This window comes from Tamandua tetradactyla, chromosome 11 (assembly GCF_023851605.1).
Source record: "Tamandua tetradactyla isolate mTamTet1 chromosome 11, mTamTet1.pri, whole genome shotgun sequence".
NCBI classification, from domain to species: domain Eukaryota; kingdom Metazoa; phylum Chordata; class Mammalia; order Pilosa; family Myrmecophagidae; genus Tamandua; species Tamandua tetradactyla.
The window spans coordinates 32,884,643-32,904,421 of NC_135337.1; the positions used below are offsets into that span (position 1 = coordinate 32,884,643).

Sequence of the window (19,779 nt, forward strand, 5' to 3'; positions counted from 1 at the left end):
CGCCTGCGCAAGAGAGTTGGCTTTCTTTCCAGAGGTCGTGGCTGGCTAATAGGTCGCCAAAAGGGTGGTTATAGAAATAAACCCGAATAACCATTACTAAAATATAGGGTAAGTCTATCATAAGGCTATGGCTTCAACATTGTTTTCAGGAAAGAAGGTAATTCAGAGAAAGGAAAGCCTCAGGGCCTGCAGTCCTGACATACACTTCCGCACTCTGGCCGTCCATGACATTGAGCAGACTGGATGAAAGACAGGCACTTTCTTGATTCCATGTTTTTACTTCCTTTTCAGAGTCCCCCGCTTCTCTTATAAAACAAACAAAACATGTCAATTGCTGATTGTTTGGGGGCTGTATTTATAGAAATGGTAACCGTGGCATTCATTCAGTCACTCATTTATGTTATTTAACGCTTGGCTGTGAAACGGGGAGGTTTCTAGGGGCTGGAGTTATAGTGAACCAGACAGACAAATGCCACCCTTTTATGAAGCTAAATTGCAGTTAGGTGGTGACAATAAGCAAATGAATAAATATGAAACATTCTTTCAGATGGTGATTAGTCCTCCAAAGGAAATAAAATGGAGGAATGTGATAGAGACTGGGGTGGAGCCACCTTAGGTGAGGTCAGGAAATACCACCAAGAGAAGAGACTGGTGATGAGAAGTAACCACCAGGTTAAACGCTACTAGGCAAAAGATAGAGCAAGAGCAGAGGTATGAAAGGGGTAGGAATGAGCTTGGTATGTTTGAGGGGGGAAAAAGCCAGAGTGAATGAAGCATAGGGAATGTGGGGGAACATATCTGAGATGAGAGCGGAGAATTAGGCGGGGGTCAGATCACGTGGAACTTTTAAGCCAAGGTAGGAAGTTTGGTTTTTATTCTAAATGCAATGGTAAGCATTTGAGAGATTTAAAGGAAGGGAGAAAAGTGATCTTATGTGTCTATTGTGAGAAGAATGGATTGTAAAGAGGAAGGAGTGGAAGCAGAGAAAACAATACGAGTTCTGAGGCTACAGCATGCTTGAGAGAGGGAGAGTGGTGGTTTTGGACCAGGATGCTAGTAGCAGAAATGAAGGAAAAACAGTGGATTTGGTGATTGATTGGCTGGGGGGATGAGGAAAAGGACAGTGCCAAGGGTGAATCCTAGGTTTTTAGGTTGAGCATATGTGTGGATGGTGGTGTCACATAAAAGGGAAGGCTGTAAAAGTAACAGTTTATGGTGGGGTGAAGGGGTGGAATCTAAATCAAGAGCACTATTATGTCTACTGAGACAGAGAAAAGCAATTCATGATATAAAGATGCTGACCTGGTACTGTCAGCTCAGCCTGTTGTTGCTACTAGCTGGCCTGGTAATCACAAGTAGGACTCAGTGTTTGTTTTAATTACTTAGGCTGCTCAAGCAAATACCATGAAAGGGGTTGACCTAAACAATGGGAATTCATTAACTTATAGGTTTGGGGACTAAAAAAAAGTCCAAATCAAGGCATCGTTAAGGTGTGGAAGACTGGCATTCTGGTGCTGACTGCTGCAACCTGTTCCTCATTTGTCACATGGCAAGACACATGGCCTCTCCGTTCTCTTCCAGGTTCCATTGATTTCAGCTTCTGACTGCTTCCTCTGTGACTTTCTCTGTATGAATTTCATTCTCTTATAAAGGATGCCAGTGATAGGATTAAGACCCATCCTGGTTGAGGTGGGACACACTTTAACTGAAGTGCTTCCATCAGAATATTCTACTTGCAATGGGTTGACACCCAAAAGAATGGATTAAATTTAAGACCCTGTTTTTCTGGAGCACATAACAACTTCAAACCAACACAGTGTTCTATTGAAAATGAAGAGTTTTACAGATTCAACATCAGACAAGGCCACTCTGTAACCATGGTGGATTAAGACAAAAATAAGATAATAATCTGAGATTAATAATCTGATAATAGAATACCATAATCATGTTTGAATACAGACAAAACAAGAACATTTTTCAAAGACACGAAAATGTCAAACATCTCCTTATTCTGACTAATAGGAATGACTGTGGCTTCTTTACAGATTGCAGTTTTAGCTTCAGTCCAATTTTCTCCTCTTTCTAGATAATACTTACTAAAATGCCCAACTATGAATTACCCCTGCTTCTTAACAGCTTTCAATTCAGAGCAAAGTCCCTTTTGCTTGAATGGCTTTAAAAGTCCTGCATGGTTTGACTGCTGCCTAATTCTCCACTTTCATCTCACATTCACTATGCATTCATCACCTAATACAAACCCAAATCCTTATGGTGTGCGTTCTCACTTACTGAAATGAGTAATAAATCTAACTTGTCCAATCATAGAAGAGTTCCTTGTAAGTCTCTTGCTGGAGTGCATTAAAAATAATCAAATCAAAGATGTCTGTTTTATATCCACGTGATGATGTCAAGTGGATAAAAGTATATATTAGCCTGGAACACAGTCTTTGCTGGAGATATAAATTTCCTAGCCATCAACTTACAAATGAAACGTAAAGCCTTGGGACTGGATGAGATAATCAAGGCAAAGTTTGTAGAAAAAGAACAGGGCCATGAGATCCTCCAACATTTCAAAGTTGAGCAGAGAAGGAAGAGCCAGCAAGAGAGACTGAGAAGGGGTGCATGGTTGGTTCAGTGGTACAATACTTGCCTTCCATGTAGGAGACCCAGGTTCAATTCCCAGACCATGCACCCCCACCTCTAAAAAAGGGAAAGAGACTGAGAAGCAGCAGCCAGAGAGGTAAGGAGGTGGTGTCAGAGTCAAGAAAGAAAGTATTACAATTTGAAGGAAGTAGTTAACTATAGAAAATGCTGCAAGAAAATCAAGTATGATGAGGACACAGTAGGAACATGAATTTGGCAACATGATGATCATTAGAACCTCTGGCAAGAGCACTTTCAGAGATGCAGGGAGGCAGAAAGACTAGAATATATTGAATGAAAGATGTATGGGTGGAGACAATTCTTGAGGTTCTGTTCGTCTATTTTGTTTCTGATTTTGGGGGTGGGAGGAAAAGCAGAGAAATAGGATGGTGGGTGGAGTGGGTCATGTAGACCATGGGAGGTTTTTTATTACTAATGTTGTGTTGGCAGATAGATGTTTATATGATGGTAGGAATGATCTAATAGAGAAAGAGAAATTATTGATGTGGGAGAAAAAGGGAATACCCACAAAAATTAGGTTATAAAGAAGGATGAAATCGTAGATCCAAAGCACAAGGAAGTGGGATGGGACTGAAAAACCCCTGAATTTCCATCTTTTTAACAGGATGGAAAGACAAAGAAGATGGATTCAAGCAGCTGTTTATATATGGGTAGGTGGATAAGGTTAGTTCCTACCTGATCACATCAATTTTCTTAATAAAATATGAGATGAGGTTTTCAGCTGAGAGTGAGGCAGAAAAGTATTAAAGATTGAAGGAGTGAGAAGAAGGTCTAAAGAATCTTCTGAGAGTGAAAATGTGAAGAGGGAAAGGTTGCAATATTGCCAGCAGGTTTGAATGCCTATTTGCAGTCTGTATCATGAATTTAAAGCATAATGGTATGATTTTTCTCAAGTAAACTTCAGTCAAGAGAGTATAGACATGAAAAAGGATAAATGGATTTACCAAGAATGAATATCACACAGAAAGGCAAGTAAGAGTGTTTACAAGGCAGTAATTGTCTTGATGCACCATGGAATCTTTGGGAGGCAACAACAAAAGGTGATTAGGAAGCTAATAGGGGTAGATAGGTGAAAGTGGTGGGAACAATTGATTGGGAATTTCATTGTAATTGAAGAATTTATATATGGGGGGTACAAAAGTAAGATAAAGGATAGAGGTGCTAGATGGTATGTGGAGTGGTGAAAATTGGGATTTCAGAGGTAAGATGTTGGAGAAGCCATACAATATTGCTAACATGGCTGCCGTGGCTGATGCAAGGCAACACGAAATGGCTGACCTGAAATCTGCCCTTCGCCCTAGCAACAACGGTGACCTATCCCAGAAATCTGCCCTCCAGCCTAGCAACAACGACCACCAATCCCAGCCCGACACGTGTCCCTGCATGCTTCCCAGCTTATATAAGCCTGTGCACTTCCTGAATAAAGCAGACGCCTTCCTTTTTCCCCTGAGGGTTGTCTCCTGAGTTGTGTGCTGTGTGTCTGTGTCTGTGTGACTGACTCAGTACGGCCACTTACCCCCAGCCATCAGCTAACCAGCCACCAGCTACCCCACAGTAAGACCATTGGAGAAAGTAACTCAGTTTGCTGAAGGAAAAGATCCATTTTGGTGTGAAAAGATCAGATTATCCTGACTCAAAACCCATGCTAGGGCCAAGGAAAAATCAGTTATTTTGCCTAATCCACTTTCTTCCCAAGCAGTGAGTGTTATTCCTTTCTCTGGTCACTGTTAGTGCTTTATTCATGTCTCCATTTGAGCACACAGGCATAGGAAGGAAATACAGAATCTTGGCACCCAGAGCAAACCTACAGATCTTCAGGTGATTTGCATGAACATTAAAGTCTAAGAAGTGCTGTTGCAGAACACTGAGTTCTCAACCTTGTCTGTACATCAGAATCACCCGAGGAGCTACTAAAACTCTTGAGAACCAGGCTGTACTGATCAAATGCAACAGAACTTCTTGGGGTGGGACCCATGCATTAGCATCTTTTAAAGCTCCCCATTTGATTCCAATGTATAACCAAGGGGGAGAACTACTGATTACTAAGTTGATCACATTTATTTGTGAAGTCCATATCATAATCCTTGCCAAAGTTACTTCCCCCATTTAATCATATGATGTCTCCTTTACTTAGCAGCCAGAAGTGTGTAGTGTTTTGAGGGGTAGAGGGGTGAGAAGAGTTCAGCTGACAAATGCTTCAGGATAAAGTAGGGATTTTGGAAACAACTGGATAAACACATAAGGACTTGCACAATATGGTACCTAGGCCCCAGCCCAGGTAGAGAATAACTAATTATCCCTCTAACCCTGTCCCTCCTTCAATGCAAACTGCAGAGGTTTTGGGTTTTTTTTGTATGCTGTTATGGTAGGATCACATTTCATTCTTTTTCCATGTGAGTGTCCTGTTATTGCAGCACCATTTGTTGAATTTTTGTTTGTTTTTTATTTCTTTTCATTTTGCTTGTTTGTTTATTTTTGGGGAAGTACATGCGCTGGGAATTGAACCCAGATCTCCTGCATGAACCTACCACTGAACCACCCTTGCACCTCCACTGCAGAGGTTTTGATTCTTAAACTACAGTAAAGGAAAATCAAGGATAAATTTTCATTTTTTTTTTTTAAAGAAAAGAAGGATATAGGGTTATTATCCAAAGTGGGTAAGGCTGAATACTACAGTGTCACATGGTCTGAGAAAAGGAATATACTTTATTCGGAAAAGATATTAGCCAAGGGTTAGCCAGAGAAGCTAACATGGACACTCTGTGTCTGTGCTCCAGCAAAGGGATGCTGCCCTCCTGTGTTCTCCTTTCTTATAGGGAAGACATGAGAACAATCTTATTAATGTGGTTTAAACTACTTGGGTATCAGGCAATCTGCATTTAGATGTCAACTGATTATGAGTTGTCTGGGAAGACCAACTCCCAACAACTAGAAACCTTGAATTCTGTGAAAATTTGGGTTGAGTTGGGTGCAGCCTCTCCCTCTGGGAGAAGTGAGGAGCTTCTGGAACCAGCTAACCAGTTGTACAGTCAATGCAGAATAAGTTCCCAGCACAATTTTCAAATAATTCTTTTCCTTTCTTGCCATGGAGGCATCTACTAAAGGAACAAAAACAAAACAACAAACAAATGGATAAAAAAGAAATTAGTAGTGTACAAAAAGAAAAGTTACTGAAAGTCTTATCCCTTACCCCCCCCCCTTTTTTTTACCTCCACTATTTACTTGAAACAAATAACTGAGGCACCTGCTCAGACACTCCTCAAAGATGGACAACCTGGGATAAAGTTAAAACAAATACACAGCTTTTTAAAAAATATGTGAATAGTATCTTTTTCTTAGGGCAATAGTCAAGTAAGTGTAATCTCTAAATTATAAATAAATTATTAGACGTTCATTGTAAAACGCACGTAGGGAAAATTCCTTAGAATTTCATAGGAAAAACTTTTTTTTTAATAAGTGTTAACATCTTTATTTCTTGAGGAAACTAAAATACAAAGAGGTTAAATAACTTGCTCAAGAATATAGCTAATAAATGGCAGAGCAGGGATTTGAACTTAAGGATGACTGATTATAAAGTTTGTATTTCCGTTAATCTATCTTGCCTAATTTGACAATTTATCATTTATTGTTTCAACCTATCATTTTATTTCAAGTATAGGTCTTGTCCCCAAATGGGATTCTGAACAATAAAGATGTCATTCACAAGCAAAAATACTTTCCAGAACATAGCCTATTTAACATTTTTCTTATCTTCATTCCGAATAAGAGACATTTCCTCCTCAAGCTGATTAAAAGCTTGTGACCTGTCTTAGGCAAACCTTCTTTAATGGACCATATATATCAAAAGTTTCTTTGTTCTTGCAAGCTTCTGCTGGATTATGATTATAATTTTCTAAAAAAATCTCTATCCATATTATTAAAAGTCTTTTTGCCAGGAGGCTTTAAAGTACTTGATGAATTTTCAAGGTGGGAGTTTACACCTATATCGATAGTAGGCTGAATAAAGCATAGAAAATAAACATGCCAAGGAGCACTTAATAAAATTTTCTGGTCTTTAAATGCAATATCTAGGGCTCAGTGGCAGAATTCTTGCCTGCCTTGCCGGAGACCTGAGTTTGATTCCTGGAGCCTTGCACCAAAATCTTCTTTTCCCTCACTGTAGACCTTGTTCTCAAGGAAGTCATGCACATAGTAAGCTAAAGCTGGTGATGCTTTTGTCATTTCAGGAATTAATAATAACTGCAAATATGCATTTAGATCCTTTTTTCTCTTTTCTAAAACAATCTCTATCCATATTATTAAAAGTCTTTTTGCCAGGAAACTTCAATGTGCTTGATAGATTTTCAAACTGTTCAGTGAGTCTCAGGTGGAAGTCATGGAAGTCACTATAACGACGATAGGTTTTCCACGTCTCCTCACTTTTTAGATTGCGCCAGTGAACAGTAATGGCACATAATGCATATGTCTTTCCGTTATCATTACAAACACCTGCCACAGCATATGGGTCATAGTCAGTATACACAGTATCTGAAATATAAGCATGAAGTTGTGCTGAGTCATCAGAAGACACATTTGAAAGGTCATCTTAAGATAAATTTATGCTTCCTGTAGGAGACCCATTAAAAGATTCTTTATCACCATCATCTGATTATCTGAAAGTAGGATCTTTTAACATATCCAGCTTAGCTAACATGCGCATAAAAAGTGCATTCTGTCTGAAGGAAGGGTAAAATCTTTCATCTTGTAGCATCAATTCATACACCTTCCTTTGAATGTCATCTAAGATTTCAGGAGTTGGAGCTTCATGATTCAAAGTATCTGCTAATTTTACTACTAGTCATGAACAGTTACTCTTGGAGATGCCTTTTCTGATAAATTCTGTTCATAAATTCCAACAGCAGCTACTCTTGAAAGACCTTTGGTTTGGTTGGTCTGATGTTTTCCATCTTTCTGACAACTTAATAAAACCTCTAGCTGCTGTTGGGCTGTAACCTGGTATCCTTCCACTGTCATCCAGATGAAGAGATGTGTGTGACCTCCAGTTTGCTGTGTGTAATCCATAAAAAAATGTAGTGTAACACTGTCTTCAAGAATGCTGTCCAGTGGGACTGTGCAAAGTTTCCCAAAGTTGGCTGCCAGTTTCACAGTATATATTTCTTTGCCTGAGTGTAACCTCTGTATTCTTGAGTCACATACTTTCTTTACAAATAGTAAGCTATTTATTTGATTTCTAATAGTGTTGATATCATCATCATCTGTATCTAGACATCTAAGATACTGTAATTCTCCTGCTGCTTTATCTCTGACTGCTTCTAGCTCCCCAACATTGTCACCCAATTTAATAATGTTCATAAAGCCCTCATAGTTACAATTAAAATCACAGATCATTTTATTATTAATAAAATCAAGATCACTGAGTTGATTTATTAATGGAAGAAGAATTCCTTGTGCAAGGATTTCCCTGACAAAGTATTGTATGCTCTTGTTCTGGAAATCTCCAGGAGGTAGCAATAAACATAATAAGAACTCACACAAATCCCTTAGGAATCCTTCTTCATCTTTGGGAGAAGTGCAGACTAGATCATGGCAAAGTTCCTTCTCCATTTCAACTTCAACTTCAAAGAAGGTATCTACAAAATCTTCTACTGAACCTTTTCCTTGATCATCTTTCTCTGTTATTTTCTGTTGAGCTTTTCTGAATACTCGAAGATGTGTGCAAAGTCATCTACAATGCGTGTAGTAAAATAAGGTTGCCATTCTATTTCTCTTGACCTAGTAGCAAACTGAATGAGTGCATTTTGAAGAGTCTGCCTAATTTCAAGAAGAAAAGATTCATCATCACTTAGTGTATAATACCAAAACCGAACATAATCCCTCGAGGACAACTGGATAACTTGCTGGAGAGGTTCGTCAATTATATTGGCACCAGTCAATCTTCTATCAATCTTAATAGTCCTGGCTTCCTGTTTCATCTCTTCTAAGCACTTAGGAATGCCAGTTGATGTTGGAGGAAGAAAGGAGTGTTCACACTGCTCTAGTTACTTCTCTGAATTTGTTTTTCCAAACAGGAGAGTAACCACAAAACCTCCACCCACAAAGCAGAGAATATAAAATGCCAAATAAATTACAAACAGTCCAAAGATTACTAGAAAAAGGACAATGCCAAGGCTTCCCATCCCCATATGGAAAGACTGGCCTCTGTTAACATTATTACACCCTGGGGAAGTGAGCTCCTCCCTAGCTTCGCTGCACAGCAACAGCCCCAGCAGCAGGGAAAACGCCTGGGCAGCACCGCCTCAGGCTTCTCCTAGGCGGTGGCCTTACTTGGCTTCGCAGGCTCCCCCCCAGCCCAGACCCTCGCGAGGGACGCACTGCCACCTTGGAAGGGAAAAACTTTTATTATAAAAAATTAAGTTTAGAATTTTTTAAAAAGAGGACGTTGGCAGAATAGGATAGGTCGAGTTCACCACTGCTCCAAAGGACAGCTAGAGAAGGGCCAGAAAAGAGACTGGGAGAAGGATTGCAGGGTGTGAGTGACCTGGAGGATTTTTACACCACATAGGGAGGCCCTGGTTGAAAAAACAAAAGAATTGAGATGCAGAGAACCTGAGACCAGCCAGTTAGTGCAAACAACCTAGTGCGTCCATTTCCAGAGAGAGGCCCGGAGACAGGAATGAGGAAGTAAGCCAAGCTGCCTTCACCAGCGCCGCACCCCACCCATGACCTGTGACTCCTCCACACTCCACACATCTGAACCACCGTGCTCAAGCACTGCCCCCTGCTGGGCACCCACGTATCTGTGCACAGACCTATTGCCCCCTGCACCCCTACCCCATGCCCCACACATGTGCACACCCTTGCCCCACCCCACAGCACAAGTGCCCTTCCACACTTGGCAGGTGTTCTCAGGCACATCTGAGCCACATAGCCTCCACCTGGCACAATCAAGCAACCTGACCCCACCCCCACCCCCGCACCCGCACCAGGGCCCCATTCATTGTCATCGCCCACCCCGACACGTTCCACAACTTCTGTGACCTGTTCCTCTGCCTCTACACACTCACGCATCCACATCCTGGTGCCCCGGGCCTCTCCCGCGGCACAAGGTCACATCCATGTCCCAAATTCCTGGTGCCCCAGCTTCTGTGCCCTGTACCCCATACTCTGACACCCACAGCCCACATGCTCATGAGCCCATCCACATCCTGCCCAAATACAAGCCCAGCACATCCGCTTAGCCCTGCCATCTGCCTCCTGCCATGCCCTACATCTGTCCCCCACGCCCACGCTGCTCCTGCTTGCCAAGTCCTACCTGAGTTGCACCTCGCCCCCATGGCCCTGTACCACGTGTACACAAACCCGTGACCCACATCTCACATTCACAGGCATTAGGGACACCCAAATCAATAGGCCAAGGCCTTGATCTTGAGGCTTATGTATGTAGCGGAGAAGCTTAGCCTACCTATAGATGTGCCTAGGAGTCATCTCTGGAGGACCTCTTTTGTTGCTCAGATGTGGCCTTTTCTCTCTAAGCCCGTCTCTGCAAGTCAAACATTGCTCTCCCTCCTACATGGCATGGAAGATGATTCCTAGGATGAGCCTGGCCCTGGCACCTGGGATCAATAATGTCATCCTGACCAAAAGGGGAAAAAGAAGTGTAACAAATTAGGTAACAGTTGCTGAGAGAGTTTAAATAGAGTTGAGAGGCTACTCTGGAGGTCATTCTTATGCGCGCTTCAGTTAGATGTTACTGCCTATCATAACTTATCAAACCCCATCTAAAACCATTCCTGCTAATCCTAAAGAATACCTATTATATAAGTATAAGGGCATTATATAAGATGCTACAAAGGTTCCATGCACTAGGGTAACTTTCTAAAACCTACAACTTCCAGATGGGTCCCTGGGCCAGATAAGTCCCTAAATGCAGAGGATCCAGTCTACTTATATTATTGTGCTACAATCAAATAGTATTGTGGTATCCATTTCTGAATTTTTACAATCAGTTCTGTTGCACTACCTGTATTCCTTCAGTACCAATTGCCCTATCTCTATCTCTACCTGTTGCTATCTCCTTATAATCTGTGTTCTTAACTTCAGTTCTCTAAGTTCACTCATTAATATTAGTTCATATGAGTGACATCATATGGTATTTGTCCATTTGTTTCTGGCTAATTTCACTCAACATAATGTCCTCAAAGTCCATCCACATTGTGACATGCTTCGTTGACTTTATTCTGTCTTACAGCTATGTAATATTCCATAGATGTATATAATCTTACAGCTATGTAATAGTCCATGTATGTATATACCATAGTTTGTTTAGCCACTCATCCATTGATGGACATTTGGGTTGTTTCCATCTCTTGGCAATCATAAATAATGCTGCTATAGACATTGGTGTGCTAATGTCCATTTGTGTCCTTGCCCTCATGTCCTCTGAATATATACCTTGAAATGGTATGGCTGGGTCATGTGGCAATTCTGTGCTTAGCTTTCTGAGGAACTGCCAAATGGCCTTTCACAGTGGTTGTACCATTTGACATTCCCACCAACAGTGGATAAGTATGATTCTTCTCCACATCCTTTCCAGCACTTAGCATTTTCTGTTTTGTTTTGTTTTGTTTTTATAATGGCCATTCTAGTGGGTGCCAGATGATATCTCATTGTGCTTTTGATTTGCATTTCCCTAATAATCAGTTAGGTTGAGCATCTTTTCATGTGCATTTTGGCCATTTGCATTTCCTCTTCTAAGAAATATCTGTTCATGTCTTTTGCCCTTTTGTGGTTTCCAAATATTTTCTCCCATTGCCTAGGCTGCCTTTTTACTTTCTTGACAAAATTCTTTGATGTACAAAAGTGTTTAATTTTGAGGTATTCCCATTTACCTACTTCTTTTTTCAATGCTCATGCTTTGGTTGTAAAGTCTAGGAAACCACCTCCTATTACAAGTTTTATAAACTATTTCCCTACATTTTCTTCTAAAAATTTTATGGTCTTAGCTCTAATGTTTAGGTCTTTGATTCATTTTAAGTTAATTTTGGTATAGGGTATGAGATATGGATCCTCTTTAATTCTTTTGCGTATGGATATCCAGTTCTCCAGGCATCATTTATTGAAGAGGTTGTCTGTCCCAAGTGGTTTGGCTTGACTGCCTTATCAAAGATCAATTGTCCTTAGATGAGAGGGTCTATATCTGAACACTGTTTGATTGCATTGGTCAGTATATCTATCTTTATGCCAGTACCATGCTGTTTTGACCACTGTAGCTTCATAATATGCTTTAAAGCTAGGTAGTGCGAGACCTTCAACTTCATTTTTCTTTCTCAAGATATTTTTAGCTATTTGGGGCACCCTGCTCGTCCAAATAAATTTGGTTATTGGTTTTTCTATTTCTACAAAGTAAGTTGTTGGGAGTTTAATTGGAATTCCATTAAATTTATAAATCAATTTGTGTAGAATTGGCATCTTAACTATATTTAATCTTCCAATCCATGAACACAGTATGCCATTCCATTTATTTATGTCTTCTGTGATTTCCTTTAGCAATATCCTGTAGTTTTCTGTATATAGGTCTTTTGTGCCCTTAATTAAATTTATTCTTAAATATTTGATTCTTTTGATTACTATTATAAATTGATTTTTTTTCTTGATTTCTTCTTCACATTACTCATTACTAGTATATAGAAACACTACCGATTTGGGAGTGTTGATCTTGTATCCTGCCAATTTGCTGAACTCATTTATAAACTCTAGTAGCTTTGCTGTAGGTTTTTTTAGATTTTCATCATGTAGTATCATATCATCTGCAAACAGTGAGAGTTTTACTTCTTCCTTTCCAATTTGGATGCCTCTTATTTCCTTTTCTTGTCTAATTGCTCTGGCTAGAACTTCCAGCACAATGTTGAATAACAATGGTGACAGTCGGGCATCCTTGTCTTGTTCCTGATCTTAGAGGGAAAGCTTTCAGTCTTTCCCCATTGAGGATGATGTTAGCTGTGGGTTTTTCAAATATTCCCTTTGTCATGTTGAGGAAGTTCCCTTCTATTCCTATCCTCTGAAGTATTTTCATCAAAAAAGGATATTGAATTTTGTCAAATGTCTTTTCTGCATCAATTGAGATGATTATGTAGTTTTTTTGCTTTGGTTTGTTGATATGGTGTATTACATTAATTGATTTTTTTTGTGTTGAACCATCCTTTCATACCTGGAATAAATCCCACTTGGCCATGGTGTATAATTTTTTAATGTGCTGCTGGATTCGATTTGCAAGTATTTTGTTAAGGATTTTTGCATCTATATTCATTAGAGAGATTCATCTGTAATTTTATTTTCTTGTAGTATCTTTGTCTGGCTTTGGTATTAGGGTGATGTTGGCTTCAAAGAATGAATTAGGTAGCTTTCTCTCTTCTTCAGTTTTTTTTTAAGAGTTTGAGCAGGATTGGTACAATTCTTTCTTGAGTGCTTGGTGAAATTCACATGCGAAGCCATCTGGTCCTGAATTTTTTGTGTTTTGGAGCTTCTTGATGACTGATTCAATCTCTTTACTTGTGATTGGTTTGTTGAGGTCATCTATTTCTTCTCAAGTCAATGTTGATTGTTCATGCCTTTCTAGGAAGTTTCTAGGAAGAACCAACGTCTGGTTTTGTTGATTTTCTCAATTATTTTCATGTTCTCAATTTCATTTATTCCTGCTCTAATCTTCGTTATTTCTTCCCTTTTGTTTGTTTTGGGGTTAGCTTGCTGTTCTTTCTCTAGTTCTTCCAAGTGAACAGTTAATTCTTTTTTTTTTAAATTTTTTATTAATTAGAAAAAATTACAAGAAACAAACATTCCCAACACATACACTCAGCAATTCACAATATCATCACATAGTTGCATATTCATCATCATGATAATTTCCCAGAACATTAGCATCAATTCAGAATAAGAAATAAAAAGACAACAGAAAAATATAACAAACAGAAAAAAAAAATTTACAGGCCATACGTCTTACTGATCCCTTTCATTGATCACTAGCATTTCAAACTAAATCTATTTTAACGTTTGTTCCCCCTATTGTTTATTTTTATTCCATATGTTCCTCTCATCTGTTGACAAGGTAGATAAAAGGAGCATCAGACACAAGGTCCTCACAATCACAGTCACACTGTGAAAGCTATATCATTATACAATCATCATCAAGAAACATGGCTACTGGAACACAGCTCTACATTTTCAGGCAGTTCCCTCCAGCCTCTCCATTACATCTTGGATAACAAGGTGATATCTACCTAATGCATAAGAATAACCTCCAGAATAACCTCTCGACTCTGTTTGGAATCTCTCAGCCATTGACACTTTGTCTCATTTCACTCTTCCCCCTTTTGGTCGAGAAGGTTTTCTCAATCCCTTGATGCTAGGTCTCAGCTCATTCTAGAGTTTTTATCAATCCCTTGATGCTGAATCTCAGCTCATTCTGGGATTTTTGTCCCACGCTGCCAGGAAGATCCACACCCCTGGTAGTCATGTCCCACGTAGACAAAGGGAGGGTGGTGAGTCTGCTTGCTGTGTTGGCTGGAGAGAGAGGCCACATCTGAGCAACAAAAGAGGTTCTCTTGGAGGTGACTCTTAGGCTTAATTTTAAGTAGGCTTGACCTATCCCCTGTGGGGTTGAGTTTCATATGAACAAAACCCAAGACTGGGGGCTCAGCCTATGGCTTTGGTTGTCCACACTGCTTGTGAGAGTATCAAGAATTCAACTTGGGGAAGTTGAGTTTTCCCCTGTTCTCACCATTACCCGAAGGAGACTTTGAAAATACTTTTCCACTCACTGATCAAATCACTCTGGGATTCATCAGGGCATCACCTGGACAAACCAACAAAATCTCATGTCCTATACAAAGTTCCATGTACTTAAGGTGTTCAATCAACTATTTACATAAGTTATATTAGGAGATGCACTAGTCAAAGTATAGATTTGTACCAAATAAACATTTTTTGCTTTAGTCTCACATATTAGTTGAAATTTTAAAATATTAAGTACCATCTATTTTCAGCACACTGCAGTAATGACATTCTTTTGTTCTTCCTCACGCAAAAACATTTTTTAAATTTGTACATTTAGTCACTATCACCATACACTCTAGGCGTTCCTAGATTACACCATCTCAATTTTTATCGTCTATCTTTCTTTGTGATTTAATTTATGCCCCAGCCCTCCTCCCGCTATCATTCTCATATGCAGCTTCATTCAGTGTTTTAACATAACTGTATTACAGTTAGGTAATATTGTGCTGTCCATTTCTGAGTTTTTATATTCAGTCCTGTTGCACAATCTGTATCCCTTCAGCTCCGATTACCCAATATCTTACCCTATTTCTATCTCCTGATGGTCTCTGTTACCAAGGAAATACTCCAAGTTTATTCACTACTGTCAGTTCATATCAGTGAGACCATACAGTAGTTGTCCTTTTGTTTCTGGCTAATCACACTCAGCATAATGTCCTTAAGGTCCATTCATGTTGTTACATACTTCATAACTTTATTCTGTCTTACAGCTGCATAATATTCCATCTTATGTAAATGTCACAGTTTGTTTAGTCAACTATCTGTTGATGGACATTTTGGCTGTTTCCATCTCTCGGTAATTGTTAATAATGCTGCTATAAACATTGGTGTATAAATGTCCATTTGTGTCCTTGGCCTTGTGTCCTCTGAGTAGAGACAGCATATAGATGGGTCCTGTTTTTTAATCCATTCTGCCAGACTATGCCTTTTGATTGGAGAGTTTAATCCATTAACATTCAGTGTTATTACTGCATGGGTAGTACTTTCTTCTACTATTTTGCCTTCTGGATTTTATATGTCATATCTAATTTTCCTTCTTTTTACCTTTACTCATAGTCTTCCTTTCTACACTCTTCTCCACACCTCTCTCTTCTGTCTTCGCATCTGTCTCTAGTGTTCCCTTTAGTATTTCTTGCAGAGCTGGTCTCTTGGTCACAAATTCTCTCAGTGATTTTTTGTCTGAAAATGTTTTAATTTCTCCTTCATTTTTGAAGAACAATTTTGCCGGGTATAGAATTCTTGGTTGGCAGTTTTTCTCTTTTAATAATTTAAATATATGATCCCACTGTCTTCTCGCCTCCATGGTTTCTGCTGAGAGATCTACGCATAGTCTTATTGGGCTTCCCTTGTATGTGATGGATTGCTTTTCTCTTGCTGCTTTCAAGATCCTCTCTTTCTCTTTGACCTCTGACATTCTGATTATTAAATGTCTTGGAGTATGTCTATTTGGACCTATTCTCTTTGGGGTATGCTGCACTTCTTGGATCTGTAATTTTAAGTCTTTCATAAGAGTTGGGAAATTTTCAGTGATAATTTCCTCCATTAGTTTTTCTCCTCCTTTTCCCTTCTCTTCTCCTTCTGGGACACCCACAACACGTATATTCATGCGCTTCATATTGTCTTTCAATTCCTTGAGTCCCTGCTCATATTTTTCTATTTTTTTCCCTATAGTTTCTGTTTGTTGTCAGATTTCAGATGTTCTGTCCTCCAGTTCAGAAATCTTATGTTCTGTCTCTCAAAATCTACCATTGTAGGTTTCCATTGTTTTTTCATCTCTTCTACTGTGTCTTTCATTCCCATAAGTTCTGTGATTTGTTTTTTCAGACTTTAAGTTTCTTCTTTTTGTTCTTTCCTTGCCTTCTTTATATCCTCCCTCAATTCATTGATTTGGTTTTTGATGAGGTTTTCCATGTCTGTTCTTACATTCTGAATTAATTGTTTCAGCTCCCATATGTCATTTGAATTGTTGGTTTGTTCCTTTGACTGGGCCATATCTTCGATTTTCCTAGTGTGATTTGTTTTTTTGCTGGTGTCTAGGCATTTAATTACCTTAATTAGTTTATTCTGGAGATTGCTTTCACTTCTTTTATCTAGGGTTTTCTTGCTGGATGAATTTGTTGTCTATCTGTTCTTTGACACCCCATTCAGCTTTATCTGGACCTTTAGCTTAAGTTTTGTTTAACAGAGGAGAATTTTTCAGTTCTTGTTTTCTTGTTTCTTGCCCTGCTTATGTGGTGCCTTTCCCGCACACACACTTAGGAGGGTCTACTTAGATATTATAGACCCCAGCCAGATTTTCCCAGACCAAACTGGCCTCCTATCAGGAGGAAAGAGTCACCTGCATCGGTTTTCCCTGAGGGTGAGACCCAGCAGGTTGAAAGACTTTCCTGTGAAGTCTCTGGACTCTGTTTTTTCTTATCCTGCCCTGTGTGTGGCACTTGTCTGACTGAAGTTCCCACCAGCATAAGATGATGTGGTACCTTTAACTTTGGCAGACTCTCCCTGCTAGGGGCGTGGTGGAGACAGAGGAGAGGTTGTAGGCTGGTTTTAATGGCTTCAAATTACCAAGCCCTGGTGTCTGAATTCCTTGATGAAGGGATTCCACCTGGGTGGGGCTTCACCCCTCCCCTGGGGAAGGTACAAGCTCCAGATAAGCCCCCAAAAGAACTCACTTCTGCCTATTCCTGGGGCAGTTGCAGCCTGAAAAGTCCTGCTGCTGTATCCAGAGGCAGTCAAGCCTTTGTAGATACACAACCACAAAAACCTCTGTTTCCTTCTTTTTTTTTTCCCCTTTTTCTGTCAGTCCTGCCCCCTTGGCGCCAGGGCAAAAATGAGCAACCTCCACTTTGATCAGGTTCACCTAAGCTGGGGGCCTATTTTTGGTAGTCAGAATTTGTTAATTAGTTCCACAATTGGCGTTTGATTGTGCCCAGTCCCTGCTGCTGGTAAAGTCCTTTCCTTTCCCCTCTGGGAAGCGGCCTGTGGGGGAGGGGTACTGGCTGCCGCAGTTTTGGGAACTCACGGTTCTGGGGGGTGCTTGCAGCCAGTCCAGGTGGTCCAGACTGGGATATGCTGTGTGTCTGGTCACTGAAGTGGCCCCAGGAGCTGTTCTGTACTGTTTCTGGGTATTTAGTAGTTGTTCTGGAGGACAAACTAATATGTGCACATTGTTAAGCCGCCATCTTGACCAACAGTTAATTCTTCAATCTTCTTTTAAAGGAAATGAATTTTCCTCTCAGCCCTGTCTTTGCTGCATCCCATAAATTTTGATATGATGTGTTTTCATTTTCAGTTGCCTTGAGATATTTATTGATTTCTCTTGTAATTTCTTACTTGACCCACTGGTTGTTTAAGAGTGTGTTGTTTAGGGCAGGCCATGGTGGCTCAGCAGGCAGAGTTCTCCTGCCATGCCAGAGACCTGGGTTCAATTGTCGGAGTCTGGCCATACAAAAAAAAAAAAGTGTGTTGTTTAGCCCCCATATATTTGTGAGTTTTCTGGCCCTCTGCCTGTTATTGATTTCCAACTTCAGTCCATTGTGATCTGAGAAAGTGTTTTGTATGATTTCAATCTTTTTAAATTTATTGAGTCTTGTTTTGTGACCCAACATATGGTCTATCTGTAAGAATGATCCATGAGTACTTGAGAAAAATGTGTATCCTGCTGTTGTAGGGTGTAATGTTCTGTTAAGTCCAGCTCATTTATGGTAAATTCAAATCCTCTGTTTCTTTATTGATCCCCTGCCTAGACATTCTATCCGTTGATGAGAGCAGGGAATTGAAGTCTCCAACTATTACGGTAGAGGTGTCTATTTCTCCCTTCAGTGTGGTCAGTGTTTGACTCATGCTCGGTGCATAATATTTTGCACTTTGGCTCAGTGCATAAATATTTGTGATTGTTATGTCTTCTTGTTGAATTGTTCCTTTTATTAATACATAGTTTCCTTTTTTGTCTGTTTTAGTTGTTTTACATTTGCAGTCTAATTTGTCAGCTATTAGTATAGCTAGTCCTGCTCTTTTCTGATTGTTGTTTGCATGAAATATCTTTTCCCAACTTTTCACTTTCAACCTATTTTTGTCCTTGGGTCTAAAATGAGTCTCCTATAGACAGCATATATATATGGGTCCTGTTTATTAATCCATTCTGCCAATCTATGCCTTTTGATTGGGGAGTTTAATCCATTAACATTAATGTTATTAATGTAAAGGCAGTAATTTCTTCTACCACTTGACTTTCGGATTTTATATGGTATATCTATTTTTTTCCTTTTTTTTACCTTTACTGGTAGTTTTCATTTCTACACTCTTCTCTAGATCTCTTGCTCCTGCCTTTTCCTATCTGGCTGTAGTGCTCCCTTTAGTATTTCTTGCAGAGCCAGTCTCTTCATCACAAATTCCCTCAGCAATTGTTTGTCTGAAAATATTTTAATCTCCCCCTTATTTTTGAAGGACAGTTTTGTTGGATATAGAATTTTTGGTTGGCAGTTTTTCTCTCTTAGAAACGTAAATATATCATACCACCGCCTTCTCACCTCCATGGTTTCTGCTGAGAAATCCACACATAGTCTTATTGGGTTTCACTTGTATGTGATGGATTTTTTCTCTTGCTGCCTTAAAAATTCTTTCTTTCTCTTTGACATCTGAAACTCTGATTAGTAAGTGTCTCAAAATATGTCTATTTGGATGTATTCTGTTTGGGGTACACTGTACTTTTTGGGTCTGTAATTTTATGTCTTTCATAAAAGTTGGGAAATTTTTAGGGATTATTTACTCCATTAATCTTTCTCCACCTTTTCCCTTCTCTTCTCCTTCTGGGACACCCACAACATATGTATTCATGTGCTTCATGTTGTCATTCAATTTCCTGAGATCCTGTTCATATTTTTACATTCTTTTCCCTATATTTTCTTTTGCGTCTTGGATTTCAGATGTTCAGTCCTCTAGTTCACTAACCCTTTCTTCTGCCTCTTCAAATCTATTTTTGTAGATTTCCATTGGTTTCTTTTCACCTCTTCTACTGTGCTTTTCATTCCCATAAGTTCTGTGATTTGTTTTATCAAACTTTCAAGTTCTTCTTTTTGTTTGCCCAGTGTCTTCTTAATATCCTCCCTGGATTCATCGATTTGATTTTTTATGAGATTTTTCCAAGTCTGTTCCAACATCGTGAATTAGTTGTTTCAACTCCTGTATCTCATTTGAATTATTGATTTCTTCCTTTGACTGGGTCATATCTTCAATTTTCCTGGTGTGACTCATTATTTTTTGCTGGTATCTAGGCATTTGATTTCC

General features: G+C 39.5%; 1 long non-coding RNA gene and 1 pseudogene across 1 annotated transcript; one reads left to right on the plus strand and one right to left on the minus strand.

Moving 5' to 3' along the window:
* The first annotated feature begins 5 nt into the window (after positions 1-5).
* LOC143649456 (uncharacterized) lies at positions 6-4,089 on the plus strand. The gene is made up of 3 exons (XR_013159005.1): positions 6-108; positions 3,269-3,314; positions 3,966-4,089. It is a non-coding gene; the product is annotated as an uncharacterized LOC143649456 (long non-coding RNA).
* Positions 4,090-6,738: 2,649 nt separating this feature from the next.
* Positions 6,739-8,864, minus strand: LOC143649105 (sorting nexin-13 pseudogene; annotated as a pseudogene).
* Between the last annotated feature and the right edge of the window lie 10,915 nt (positions 8,865-19,779).